The sequence below is a fragment of the Somniosus microcephalus genome, chromosome 1 (genome assembly GCF_052327205.1).
Source record: "Somniosus microcephalus isolate GS21.2 chromosome 1, FLI_Smic_1.0, whole genome shotgun sequence".
Classification (NCBI taxonomy): domain Eukaryota; kingdom Metazoa; phylum Chordata; class Chondrichthyes; order Squaliformes; family Somniosidae; genus Somniosus; species Somniosus microcephalus.
Genome location: NC_140987.1, coordinates 41,164,176 through 41,177,881, shown reverse-complemented (window position 1 = coordinate 41,177,881; position 13,706 = coordinate 41,164,176). Strand labels below are relative to the sequence as shown.

General features: G+C 47.9%; 1 protein-coding gene across 1 annotated transcript in view; it reads right to left on the bottom strand.

Moving 5' to 3' along the window:
* Positions 1–2,534: 2,534 nt before the first annotated feature.
* LOC147124038 (uncharacterized) overlaps positions 2,535–13,706 on the bottom strand; it is a 44,887-nt gene continuing 33,715 nt past the window's right edge. Inside the window, exon 3 of the mRNA XM_086002753.1 lies at positions 2,535–6,674. The gene's annotated coding sequence lies outside the window, so the exon portion shown is untranslated. The remainder of the gene's footprint in view (positions 6,675–13,706) is intronic.

Sequence of the window (13,706 nt, the reverse complement as noted above, 5' to 3'; positions counted from 1 at the left end):
ATGCCAGGAATGGGAAGCTATAGTTATGAGGAGAGATTTGAGAAACTGGGACTATTTCCACTGGAGTAGAGAAGGCTAAGAGGAGATTTAATGGAGGTTTGTAAATGATGAGTATTTCCTCTGGCTGGGGAGTCAGTGACGAGGAGTCACCAATTTAAATTATCACTAAAAATGAGGAAAAGAAAGAAGAAAAGACTTGCATTTATTTAGCACCTTTCACAACCTCAGGATGTCCCAAAGTGCATTACAGCCAATGAAGTACTTTTTGAAGTGCAGTCACTGTTGTAATGTGGGAAATGCGGCAGCCAATTTGCGCACAGCAAGCTCCCACAAACAACAATGTGATAATGATCAGATAATCTGTTTTTAGTGATGTCGATTGAGGGATAAGTATTGTCCAGGACACCGAGGATAACTCCCCTGCTCTTCTTCGAATTAGTGCCATGGGATCTTTTATGTCCACCTGAGCGAGCAGATGGGGACTCGCTTTGATGTCTCATCTGAAAGACAGCTCCTTTGGCAGTGTAGCACTCCCTCAGTACTGCACTGGAGTGTCAGCCTAGATTTTTGTGCTCGGGTCTCTGGAGTTGGAGTTGAACCCACAACTTTCTGACTCAAAGGAGAGAGTTTAGGAGAAATGTCTTTACAGACAGTTGTTGTAGCATGTAATGCTTTGCCACAGGGAATATTTCAGACAAATAACATTGCATCTTTTCAAGGAAAATTGGATAAATATTTGAAGCAGAGGAAGATTCAGAGCTATGCGAAGACAGCAGGGGAGCAAGGTTAGTTTTGAATTACCTTACACGATGGGCCAAATGGCCTCCTTCTGTACTGTGAGCTTCTAGTGTTCTATGGGCAGTGTCTTTACCCAGCAAGCCATCAGGGAGCTAAGTAAACTAGATTCTCATTGACTTGGAGCAAATCAATCTCAGGATTAAGGCCTGCGGTAATGGGTTTCATCACAATTTTCTATTAAATTATTTTGGTTCAAATAGCATGTGAACTGTATTTCAAATTACAAAGGAAACAAAATGGATGACAAATCTAGTTTCTGTGTCAAGTCTGCGATTACTGAGGTTACAACAGGAAAACAGATCATTCCTACCAGACATATCAGTGGTGGCCTGGACTTTATCACTGTCAACCTTACTGTACACTTTCACAACATATCTCTTCCATAACTTAATAATGACTATTAAACTACATTATTTTGAAAGCAAATGAAAACTTTGTCAAGTGGCAGTTCCTGTGTTGTAAATCCAACTGACTGACTGCCTGGGACATACGGCACGGGAATTCCCAAACGTCAATAGGCACATACATCATAACAAACATGCGTGAATCAACAACAACAACTTGTAATTATATAGCACCGTTAATGTAGTAATGTAGGCGCTGCACAGGAGTACTGTAAGACAAAAAATTTGACACCGAGCCACACAAGGATAAATTAGGGCAGGTGACCAAAAGCTTGGTCAAAGAGGTAGGTTTCAAGGAGCGTCTTAAAGGAGAAAAGAGAGATAGCGAGGTGGAGAGGTTTAGGCAGGAAATTCCAGAGCCTAGGGCCGAGGCAACAGAAGGCACGGCCACCAATGGTTGAGCGATCATAATCAGGGATGCTCAAGAGGACAGAATTTGAGGAGCGCAGATATCTCGGAGGGTTGCAGGGCTGAAGGAGATTACAGAGATAGGAAGGGGCGAGGCCACAGAAGGATTTGAAAACCAGGATAAGAATTTTGAAATCGAGGCGCTGCTTAACCGGGAGCCAATGTAGGTCAGCGAGCACAGGGGAGATGGGCGAACGGGACTTGGTGTGAGTTAGGACACGGGCAGCCGAGTTTTGGATGACTTCAATTTACCTAGGGTGGAATGTTGGAGGCCAGCCAGGAGTATCACAAAACAAAGCTGAGAAAGGAAAGAGATTCATTGAATTTGCAGGTAACGAGCTAAATGGGCCCAATTTTAGCGTGAGGTACGTTGGCTTTGGCTGCTGCCCCTGGCACTGAGAGTGAATTTATACCAGTTCCAGCACCAGTGCCATTTTCCCTTCTGCAGCTCCCATTCATCCGTTACGATCAGTCCTGGGAATCTCTGCACAAGACAGGGATGATTGGGAAAGACTCTTTTCCTAAAATAGAGCGATCTCAACACTGGAGCTGAGGTGGAGAACTGATAAATGAAATTCTTCTGCGTGCTATTTCTAGTTAATGCCTTCACACCAAATTCCTTTGTGTGCTGTTTTGGGTTAACAATGTCAACAAAATAGTACGCACTGGCATCTGACACAAGTACATTGCCAAAAACAATGTGCCGAGGAATTTCATTGCAGTCCGCTGCCCAAAAATATCGTAATTTTTTTGAATATAGCGAGCATTCTCTTATCCCTCGTGTAACAAGTACAATACTTTTTTCTTTAAATCTTCTAATTGAATAAGTTGAACAAAAGTATGAACATCATGCATTGCGATTTAAACATAATTAAATGTGTTGGTTAGTCATGCAGTGGAGAATGGATTTTGTTCCACAGCAGAAACATAAAAATTTGGCTTTTATTGCTTATTTTTCAAAATGCAATATTTGTTGCAACTTATTTTTAGGAATTTTCTTATTCAAGGTGAGAGACATCACAGTAGACAAGATAGAAATAACTTGCAATTATATGGCAGCTTGTCACATACCTCAGGATATCAGAAAGTGTTCCAGCGCAATTGAATTATTTCTTGCAGTCACTGTTGCCATGTGGGTGAAGTGCTGGGAATGGACCTCTTCGGAGAAGAGCAGGGGAGTTATCCCCAGTGTCCTGGCTGATATTTATCCCTCAATCAACATCACTGAAACTGATTATCTGGTCATTATCACGTTGCTGTTTGTGGGAGCTTGCTGTGCGCAAATTGGCTGCCGTGTTTCCTACATTACAACAGTGACTACACTTCAAAAAATACTTCATTGGTTGTAAGGCGCTTTGGGATGTCCGGTGGTCATGAAAGGTGCTACATAAATGCAAGTCTTTCTTTCTTCCAGCCATTCAGGCATTGAAATTCCTCGCTGTTTTCAGTAACCACTGAGACTGGTAGGAGTGACCAACCTAGAGAGTGCAGAAACTTTGCCTATGGATTACTGGAGCTGGGAAAGAGTTTTCCGAGCATTCCTTACTGCTTTGGCGGCGGACTTGCCTGTGGCATTGCAAGACTCCTGGGATATTTTGCCCTCACCCACAGTGAAAGGTTCTCAGGACCAGGTGTGGAATTCCCAATGGACATTCCTTTGTTTGCCATTATAATGAAGGAGGAGCAGCATCAGGAGTGGATCGAAGCAAGGAGAGTGACGCAGCATATCGGGAGGATGCTGTAGGAGTCTACGTACTCCTAATAAAATATACTGAACTCGGAGAGGTTCAACAGAAAAGGTTTAATTGTTGAGACCGCATGTTGAACACAAAAATGGCGTCAGAGACTCCACCAAGTCCGACTGCCTTTACTTAGTCCCCAGCTTCGACTGCCCCTCCCCCGCTCTGGGCTTAACTATGTTGTAGATCGAGTTTCTTAAAGGTGTGATCCTTCTTAAAGGCATGACGCCTGATTTATAGTCTATGGACCGAAAAGCGGATTGTGTCCTTGATACGCTTATCAATTACTTCATAAAAGGTGATGAGTCGAAGAAGAGATGATGAGTCGAAAGAAGAGATGAATAAGGCTTTTATTAGCTAAGAAGAGACCATGCTTCTTCGTGAGTGACTGAACAAGTCTGAACGAAACCCACACAGTGGTGGGTGGAGTCAGCTGAGGCATGCCTCCATACACAGCGCCACCCAGAGGTGGCAATATACAATACAGTGGTTTACCACAGTCCTTTCTGTGATCGGTACGCCACAATGCAACCAAAGGTTGAGCCAAAACCCTGTGCCGTGTGTATTTTGTTCTTATAAATCCTGACGTCCAAGAACTGTGTGTAATGGGGGACCGGTATCGGAGAAAACCCCTTACAGCAACCTTCAAGATATTGCCCCCGAAGAGAATACACAGGCAACACAGGTCACTCTGCAGACCTTAGTGAGGACCTCTGCGTTAGAAGAGTGCACTTCACCAGAGTGACAATAGGGGAACTGCGCCAACTACCACATGAAGACCTATAGCCAAGATCATCTGCCCTGACAGTCTTCCCTGTGACTGTGAAAATTATGATGGTATTCAACTCTTATCCGCAGGCAGATGGCAATCTATGTAACATCACCCAGGGTGTCATCAGGACATGTATTTGTCAGGTAACTGATTTTAGGAGAGCTGGGGAATTCATCCAGTTTGGCCTGACAGTGAGGCAGCAGCATGAATGGGGCAATCTAGTTTTATTGCCTTACTGCATTCCCCATAATGTTGGGTGCATCTGCATATCATTATGAGCTCCTACCATGAACCCCCTTTAACTATTTTAACAAAGGGCAACCACTCGCTGAATGACCGGATTACTTCTGATCTCTTGCCAACAATTTTTTATGTGAATGCCAGATTTGTTGGAAGTTGCCACGCTCCATTCATCCTTAGGAATCCTGGCCTCCCTGAGTCCATCAAAAGAGTCAAGTGAGAGGACAACTTGTGGGGGACAAGGTGCTGTGGATAATAGCCCCTCTGTCAGGTGGAAGAAGTGTAACTGAGGAACACCACCACGGGCTATATGTCATGTGAGAGGATCTTCCGTGCCCCTCAGGGGCGCGCTTGTTGCCTCCATAAATCAGGAGAGGCTTCAGATCAAATATGCTGCATAGCTGTAGTCTGCTGTGCCCTCCACACCCATGCCACCAAAAAAGTCCTGGACATGGAGATTGCCGAGGAGGTGGCCTTAGTTGCTTTGTTGGTGGAACGGAACCGAGTGGAGCATCAGAAAGCCCGTCATTTGGAAGACTCCTTAGTGACAGCTTCAAGGGGCACCAAAACTCAACTGCCGTGTGTTTAAAGCAATCTCCCTTTGTCACCACTGTCGTAACTCCTCCCCCGCCTTCAAATAAATGAGAATTCCTTCAATCCAGTACTCATCCTAAAACATCACATCACATCAGACATCTTTGGGCCCACATGACTACGCATGTCTTAATCATCTGATTGAATGCAAAGTAGGTGCACCCTTTCCTGTATGACCATAATCTCCATGAATAACAGAAGTGCATCAAGGAAATCAATAATTCATCCTTACACTGTGCTTCCCCAGGTGTCTAACTATGCTCTCCTTTCTCCTATTCTAGTGCTTCTACTAGGTCTATCTGAGGGCCAGTATCACAAAAGATGCTGTGGTGCAAAAGGGTGATGGGACTGAGGTGGCTTTCCTCTCTTGGTAATTTGTTCCTGAAAGGACTCCAGCGCTGGCTACAGTTGATTTCCCTACTAGATGGAGGAGTCGTTCCCTATCTACTCTGTTGTTATTTTAAACACCTCAATCAGATTCCATGTCTGTGGCTCAGTGGGTAGCACCCTCGCCTCTGAGTCAGAAGGTTGTTGGTTCATAGTCCCACTCCAGGGACTTGAGCACACAAAGCTAGGCTGACACTGCAGTGCAGTGCTGAAGGAGTGCTGCACTGTCGGAGCTGCCGTCTTTCAGATGAGATGTTAAACCGAGGCCCCGTCTGCTCTTTCAGGTGGACGTAAAAGATCCCCTGGCACTATTTCGAAGAAGAGCAGGGGAGTACTCCCTGGTGTCCTGGCCAATATTTATCCCTCAATCAACACAACTAAAACAGAGTATCTGGTCATTATCACATTGCTGTTTGTGGGAGCTTGCTGTGCACAAATTGGCTGCTGCGTTTCCCACATTACAACAGTGACTTCACTCCAAAGAAAAAGTACCTTCATAAAGCACTTTGAGATGTCCGGTGGTCATGAAAGGCGCTATATAAATGTAAGTCTTTCTTTCTTCTTTCTTAAAATACTCATCTCTGGGGAATATAACCCAAGTTTACCCAGTCTCACTTAACATCACAACTCATTTAAAGTGTATTTGCTGTTGTTGTGTAGGCAGGCAAGGCAGCAATTTTCCAGTTGGACTTCCAATGATTGACTGAATTGATTTTTATTTTGGGCCACCATTGTTAAAGATTTACTACTCTGTTAAACCTGCATCTACCCAAACGTGAAGTGATGCCCAGACTGCCATTTAACTGCGTGACCAAGCCAGCGTGAAAATGATCCCCAGTTAGGAGGAGACTGCCCCACTCAGAAAACCTCTTCCTTTTTTTATTTAAAAAGATCAAATTTTAGTTTGAATGCTCATTCTTCGAAGGCAGAGTAGTCTTTGCACAGGCCAACTCGGCACTTTGCTGTCTGCTAAGACTGCGCCCTTCCTCCAAGATGTTTTATCACAACTCTCACGCTAATCAAAGAATCACATTTGTTTATAAGTTAGACAAGACAAGAAATCATCCGTAACTAATGTGCTCAAATACAGTAACCTCTTTCTCAAATCTATCTTCACGATGTGTTCAATTAATTTCCGTCATTTTTTTGACCTTCCCCAGTGATATCAAGGCTAATTTACAACATCTTATGCATCTCCCACGTTGTCTTCTTTCTGCTTCCCACAACTGCTGCCACATGTTCTGTGTCATTCTGACTTCCAGAGTATCCGCAGCACTGCAGGGGCTTTCCTTCAATGCCCTTCTGAGTCGATCTCACCTGGGTTTGTCTGTCCTGTGGGGGCGAAAAAAATGAGTAAAGAATGAAAATGGTATCGAACAAGCCGAACTAAAAAAAAACTGCGAAAGACAAAAGAAAAAAGAAGCAGTGGGGAAAGGTAACACAGGAAATGGATGACGTAATAAAACTCACTACGCAATTGGATTGAGCATAAAGCAAGGCTTTAGTCAACTTGTTTTGCTCAAACCAAGTGCGTAGTGAGTTTTATTACGTCAATTTAATCAACTTGTTTCAGAACATGGAAGTCTAGTTGTATTTCACTAGCTCCTTGTCTTACAAAATGTCCCTGGCAAGCTGGGGCCCACGCCCGAGTATTTATACTCCTTGGACGGCGCCACCAGCTGGCCGTCCAGCGTTATTTCATAAGTAGTTCCTTGATGATGAGATTTATAACAATGGATTTAAGACAAAATCATCAAGCAAAATTGTTGATGAGTGCAAGCAAAATGGGGTAGAAATTGGTAGAGACGGGGAGTTAAACGAGCGCAATTCAGCAGTGGGACAGCCTGTGCACAAGTGCCCACTTTTTAGGCATCCCGGGTGGCAGCCAAGAACAGGCAATAGTCCCTTACATGTGTTAATTATGCATCTAATGCCTGTTAAAGGACCCCTCTGCAAACAAGAATTTCGATGAACGGGGCAGGCACTGGGCCTGCCTTGCTCAGGGCTCTTCAGCAGCCCCTACGGCCGCCAGCTAAATTTTTAAAAATACCTTCCTGTGAAGGCAGGAGGAGCTGGAGTTATCCCCGACTCAACATTCGTCGTGATCCCCCGCACCGCCCCCCTCCACACCACAGCCGCAGCCCAACCCAACCCTCCTCCCGGGACTTACCTCTGGCCGGTGCTTAGTCCCCTCCCCCCTTCCCCACCCCCACCGTAACCCTGTAAGTTCTTCATCCTCCAGTACCTGTCCAACTCCATTTTAAAATTATTGATGGAAACAGCTACCACCACCTCTTCAGGTAAAGCGTTCCAGATCCCGACAACCCTCTGAGTGAAATAAATTCTCCTCCTCTTCCCTCGAGATATTTTGCCAATGATTTTAAATCTATGACCTTTGGTATTGACCCACTCGCAGAGGGAATAGTTTTTCTTTATCTACTCTACCAAAACCTCTCACCATCTTGAAAACTTCTATTAGGTCACCTCTTAACCTTCTCTGTTCCAAGGAGAGCAGTCCCCTAACTTTTCCAACCTCTCCTCATTGATATCATTTAATTTGATCCACAACACTTCCACCTCATCTGTATGCAATTCTGATTTGCCTAACTACTTTATCAATACAAAAGCAAAATACTGCGGATGCTGGAAATCTGAAATAAAAACAGAAAATGCTGGAAACAGAGTTAACGTTTCAGGTCGATGACCCATCATCAGAACTGGAAAAAATTGGAGATGTTAAAGGTTTTTTAGCAAGTGTAGGGGCAGGGAGAGGGAGGAGGAGAGGAAAGAACAAAGGGAATGTCTTTGTGGAACACCACCGTTCAGTCCGTAAGGGTGACCCCGAGCTTCCGGTCGCCTGTCACTTTAATTCTCCGCTCCACTCCCACTCAGACCTCTCCATCCTCGGCCTCTTACACTGTTCCAATGAGGCTCAATGTAAGCTGGAGGAACAGCACCTCATCTTTCGATTAGGCACTTTACAGCCTTCTGGATTCCACATCGAGTTTAACAATTTCAGACCATAACTTCTGCACCTATTTTTTTTTCTCACATGGCAGCTGTTGATGATTCTGCCATTTACATTTCAACTAGACTCATCTTTTGTTTCTTAACTTGTCTCCTTTTGCCTTGCACCATCATTCCTTTTGTCTCTTAATCTCTCCTGCCTTCCATCCTATCACAGATATTCCCTTTTGTTCTTTCCTGTCCTCCTCCCTCTCCCTGCCCCTACACTTGCTTAAAAACCTTTTACATCTCCAATTTTTTCCAGTTCTGGCGAAGGGTCATCGATCTGAAATGTTAACTCTGTTTCTCTCTCTACAGATGCTGCCTGACTTGCTGAGTATTTCCAGCATTTTCAGTTTTTATTTTATACTTTATCAATATATTGTAGGAACGTGAGTTTGTAACTAAAAGACTGAGTTCTACTCAGGCGATCAAACAAAACGAAATTTAATGAAACAAACAGGCTTTAACAAGAAACTGCAGGATAACATCGAATGTAGGTCTGCTGTCTCTGGAGGCTCCACGAGGAACTGCCCCTGCAGTCCCGTGGCTGACGTCATGACGTCATGACGTTTTCCCGCCAGTGGGGGGGTCACGTGATGAACGGCGTGAAGTCATCACGTTTTAGTCGTGCTGTTAAAGTAACCACACTCTGTACAGTTAAACAGCATAAATAAAGATACAGACTCAGACTGTAGCTAACATGTTGTTAAAGGAATTATATACAAACGATCTGAGTCCTTTGGTGGCTCCGCCACATGCGCCCCCCCAGAATTGTCTTTAACAGCAAAAGTGAGACGTCGAGGAGGCCTGACAAGTCTGTCCGAGCGACTTCGGTAACCCTGCAGAGGAAGCTGATGGACGGTGGTCGATCTGGCGGGCGGTTGTGGTTGAGCTGGCATGGCGAGTGTGGTCTAGCTGGCGGGCGGCTGTGGTTGATCTGGCATGGCGGCTGCGGGCGGTCGGCCACGTTTCGGCGGTTAAGCGACGACGACTGGGCGGTCCAGGTCCAGGTGAGCCGGCTTCAACCGGTCCACCGAAATGTGATCCGGCTTTCCTCCGATGTCGACCGAAAAGGATTTGTCTCCTGATTCGATGACGCGGAAAGGAGCAGTGTAAGGGGGCTTGAGCGGATCCCGGTGAGCGTCGTGGCGGATAAATATGTACTCGGCGTTCTTCAGCTCCGCTGGCACGTGGGAGCTCTGTAGGCCGTGATTTGATGTAGGCACCGGAGTGAGCATCTGGCCGCTTCCTGATGGCTGACGAGTTGCTGGGAGGCGGACCATGGCTCTGTGGGAGAAGGGAGGAAATCCCCTGGTACTCGGAGCGGCTGGCCATAAACAAGTTCGGCCGAGGACGATTGCAGGTCTTCTTTGGGCACCGTACGAAGACCCAAAAGGACCCATGGGAGTCTGTCCACCCATCCCGCACCTTGAAGACTGGCCCGTAGGGCGGCTTTAAGCGACCTGTGGAATCGCTCGCAAAGGTCGTTCGCCTGTGGATGATAGGCGGTGGTGCAATGAAGTTTGGTGCTGAGCCCCTGAGTTACAGCGTTCCAGAGCTCCGAGGAAAATTGTGGCCCACGATTGGAAGAGATGTCCGCCAGTACCCCGAAACGAGCAACCCAACAGGAGATGAAAGCTCTAGCGACGTCTGCATAAAAAGTGGTGGAAACCAAAGGAATTGCCTCTGGCCACCTAGTGGTGCGGTCCACCATGGTGAGGAGATGCGTATAACCATGAGAAGGCGGAAGTGGCCCCACAAGGTCCACATGCACGTGGTCAAAATGACGCTCCAGAACAGCGAACGTAGCCACTGGAGCTTTTACATGACGCTGGACCTTGGTCTTCTGGCAGACCACGCAGGTGTTGGCCCAGTCACGGACATCGAGGTGCGTACCCTTCCAGACGAACTTCGCCGACATTAGCCGTTGTGAAGCCTTCATACCAGGGTGCGACAACCCGTGTATGACGTCAAACACCTTCCGGCGCCATGCGACTGGCACGATAGGTCGGGGAACGCCCATGGAGACGTCGCAAAGGAGCGTGGTGCCTGCGGCCTGGAAACTGACGTCGGTCGCTTGGAAACTAGAGGGGACGGTTCTGTATGATTGGACCTCTGGGTCCGAGGCCTGATCCGCAGCCATGAGGGCGTAGTCAATCCCCAGGTGAACCGCATGGACCGTCGCACGGGAGAGGCAATCCGCTACCAGGTTGTCTTTACCAGACACATGTTGAATGTCCGTGGTAAATTCAGAAATAAACGTCAGGTGACATTGTTGACGAGCGGACCACGGTTCGGCGGTCTTGGCCATGGCGAACGTTAGAGGCTTGTGGTCGACAAAAGCCGTGAAGGGACGTCCTTCTAATAAGAACCGGAAATGGCGAATGGCTAGGAAAAGGGCCAGTAACTCTCAATCGTAGGTGCTGTATTTTCTTTCATTTTTCCGTAGTTGACAGCTGAAAAATGCCAGCGGTTGCCACGTGCCGTTCACCCACTGCTCCTGCACTGCGCCGATGGCGTAGTCTGACGCGTCTGTGGTAAGGGCGATGGTGGCACCTGGAAGTGGGTGCGCCAGCATGGTTGCATTGGCAAAAGCGCTCTTGGTGTTGACGAACGCCTGGTCCATCTCGGCCGTCCAGCTGATTAGATCCTTACGGGACTTGCCCTTGAGGGCCCTGTACAAAGGCTGCATTAGCTGAGCTGCCTTAGGGACGAATCGGTGATAGAAGTTGACCATCCCCAGGAACTCTTGCAGGGTCTTGACGGTTGGCGGGCACGGGAAAGAGGTAACAGCTTCCACCTTCGTCAGTAAGGGGACGGCACCATCTGATGTTATGCGGTGTCCCAAGAAATCAATCCGCTGCAGGCCGAACTGGCACTTGGCCGGGTTGATGATCAAACCGTGCTGGCTGAGGCGTGTAAAGAGGATACGCAAATGGCAGATATGCTCTTCCTTGCTAGCGCTGGCGATGAGAATGTCGTCAAGGTAGACGAAGATGAAGTTTAGGTCTCGGAGCACGGAGTCCATTAAGCGCTGGAAAGCCTGTGCCGTATTCTTCAAGCCAAATGGCATCTGCAGGAACTCAAAAAGGCCGAAAGGGGTGATGACTGCAGTTTTCGGGACATCTTGCGGGTGCACGGGAACCTGGTGATACCCCCGGACGAGGTCGACTTTAGAAAAGATAGAATTTCCCACCAAATGGGCCGAGAAATCCTGAATATGCGAGATCGGGTACCGATCAGGAGTAGTGGCGTCGTTCAAGTGTCGGTAGTCACCGCATGGCCGCCAGCCGCCGCCCGGTTTCGGAACAATGCGGAGAGATGAAGACCAGGGACTATTCGACCGGCGAATAATCCCCAGCTGCTCCATTGTGTCGAACTCCGCTTTCGCAGCTGCGAGCTTGCCGGGTTCGAGCCTTCTAGCCCGTGCATAAACCGGGGAGCCAGTAGTGGTGATATAGTGGTGATATGATGTTGAACACCATGCTTCGTGGCCGAGGAGGAGAAAGTGGGTCTTGTCAGCTCCGGGAACTCTCCGAGGAGCCGAGTGAAGTCATCCGGAGAAGGGAAAGCGCAGGCGATAGAGCGCGCCACGGTGGTACCGTGGTGGCACGGAATCGAGTGGAAGGTGGCCGCGTTGATCAACAGGCGGTGCCGGACATCGACGAGGAGGCCGTTGACACACAGAAAATCCGCCCCTAGGATGGCCTGCGAGACTGTGGCCATGACGAATTCCCAATGGAAGCGCTGACCGCCGAAACAGACTTGGACCTGCCGCTTTTGGAAAGTTCGAATGGCTGTGCCATTAGCCGCCACGAGGGAAAAACCGTGGTTCCCAGCTTGCATATCGAGATTCGACGCACGTAGGATGCTACACTGCGCCCCGGTGTCACAAAGGAAACGTCGACCCGATAGGGAATCGGTGATGTAAAGAAGTTTCCCCGTAGATCCGATGGCCATCGCAGCCGCGGAGCACCCGTTAGACCCGGTCCTCCTTCGCCAGGAACGCTGCAGGAGCTTTGTTTTTTTTGGGGGGCCAAAAACTGCAGGGAGAGCGGCAGCGTCGTGCTTTCGCGCCAAAACGGGCGTGGTAGGAGCACCAGCCCGCTGCAAGAGGAGCTGGAGCCGCATCTGTGGGGGATGGGCGCCTCGTGGCTGCGCAGCACTGCTGGGTTACTGTGAAAATCTTATCTGCTTCGGCAGCAAGCTCGGCGCAGTGTGTGATCTCGGATCTGGCTAGGGCAGCCTGCACCTGCTCCGGCAGTTGGCAGAGGAATAGCTCCCGGAAGAGGAAGCATTCCGATTCGGCACCTAAGAGCGTGAGCATTTGGCTCATGAGCTCGGAAGGTTTGGAGTCCCCGAGACCGGGCATAGCGAGGAGCCGGCGAGCACGTTCTGACTTCGAGAGCCCGAAGACCTGTAGCAACCGCGCCTTTAACGTATCATACTTGCTGTCAGTAGGAGGACTAGGGAGGAGGCTGATGATCCGCGAGGCAGTGGCGCTATCGAGGGCGGAGACCATGTAGTAATAACGGGTCTGATCCACGACGATGTTCCTGATGGTGAACTGGGCTTCAGCCTGGATAAACCACGTGGCTGGTTGTTGCTCCCAGAACTGTGGCAGTTTCAGAGTCACGGCGTTCGTGTCCATGCTGAAGGTCTTCCGCGAAAACCGTTCACGAAAGTCGGGGTCACCAATGTAGGAACGTGGGTTCCCAAATTCAAGACTGAGTTCTACTCAGGCGATCAAACAAAACGAACTTTAATGAAACAAACAGGCTTTAACAAGAAACTGCAGGATAACATCAAATGTAGGTCTGCTCTCTCTGGAGGCTCCATGAGGACTGCCCCTGCAGTCCTGTGGCTGACGTCATCACGTCATCACATTTTCCCACCAGTGGGGGATCACGTGATGAACGGCGTGACGTCATCACGTTTTAGCCGCGCTGTTAAAGTAACCACACTCTGTACAGTTAAACAGCATAAATAAAGATACAGACTCAGACTGTAGCTAACATGTTGTGAAAGGAATTATATACAAACGATCTGAGTCCTTTGGTGGCTCTGCCACAATACCCTATTTAAATATAAAGCCATCTTACCTGTTCGTTTTTCTATCCCAGTAAATTTAATCCCCATGCGACATCATTATTTAGCCAAGTCTCTGTAATGCTTACAATATCATATGCTCCCTTGTTAGCATAGATTTTAAGATAGGAACATAGGAACAGGAGTAGGCCATTCAACCCCTCGAGCCTATTCCACTATTCAGTGAGATCATGGCTGATCTGTATCTTAATTCCATTTACCTGGCTTGGTTCCGTAACCCTTAATACGGTTCTGTCCAACAAAAAT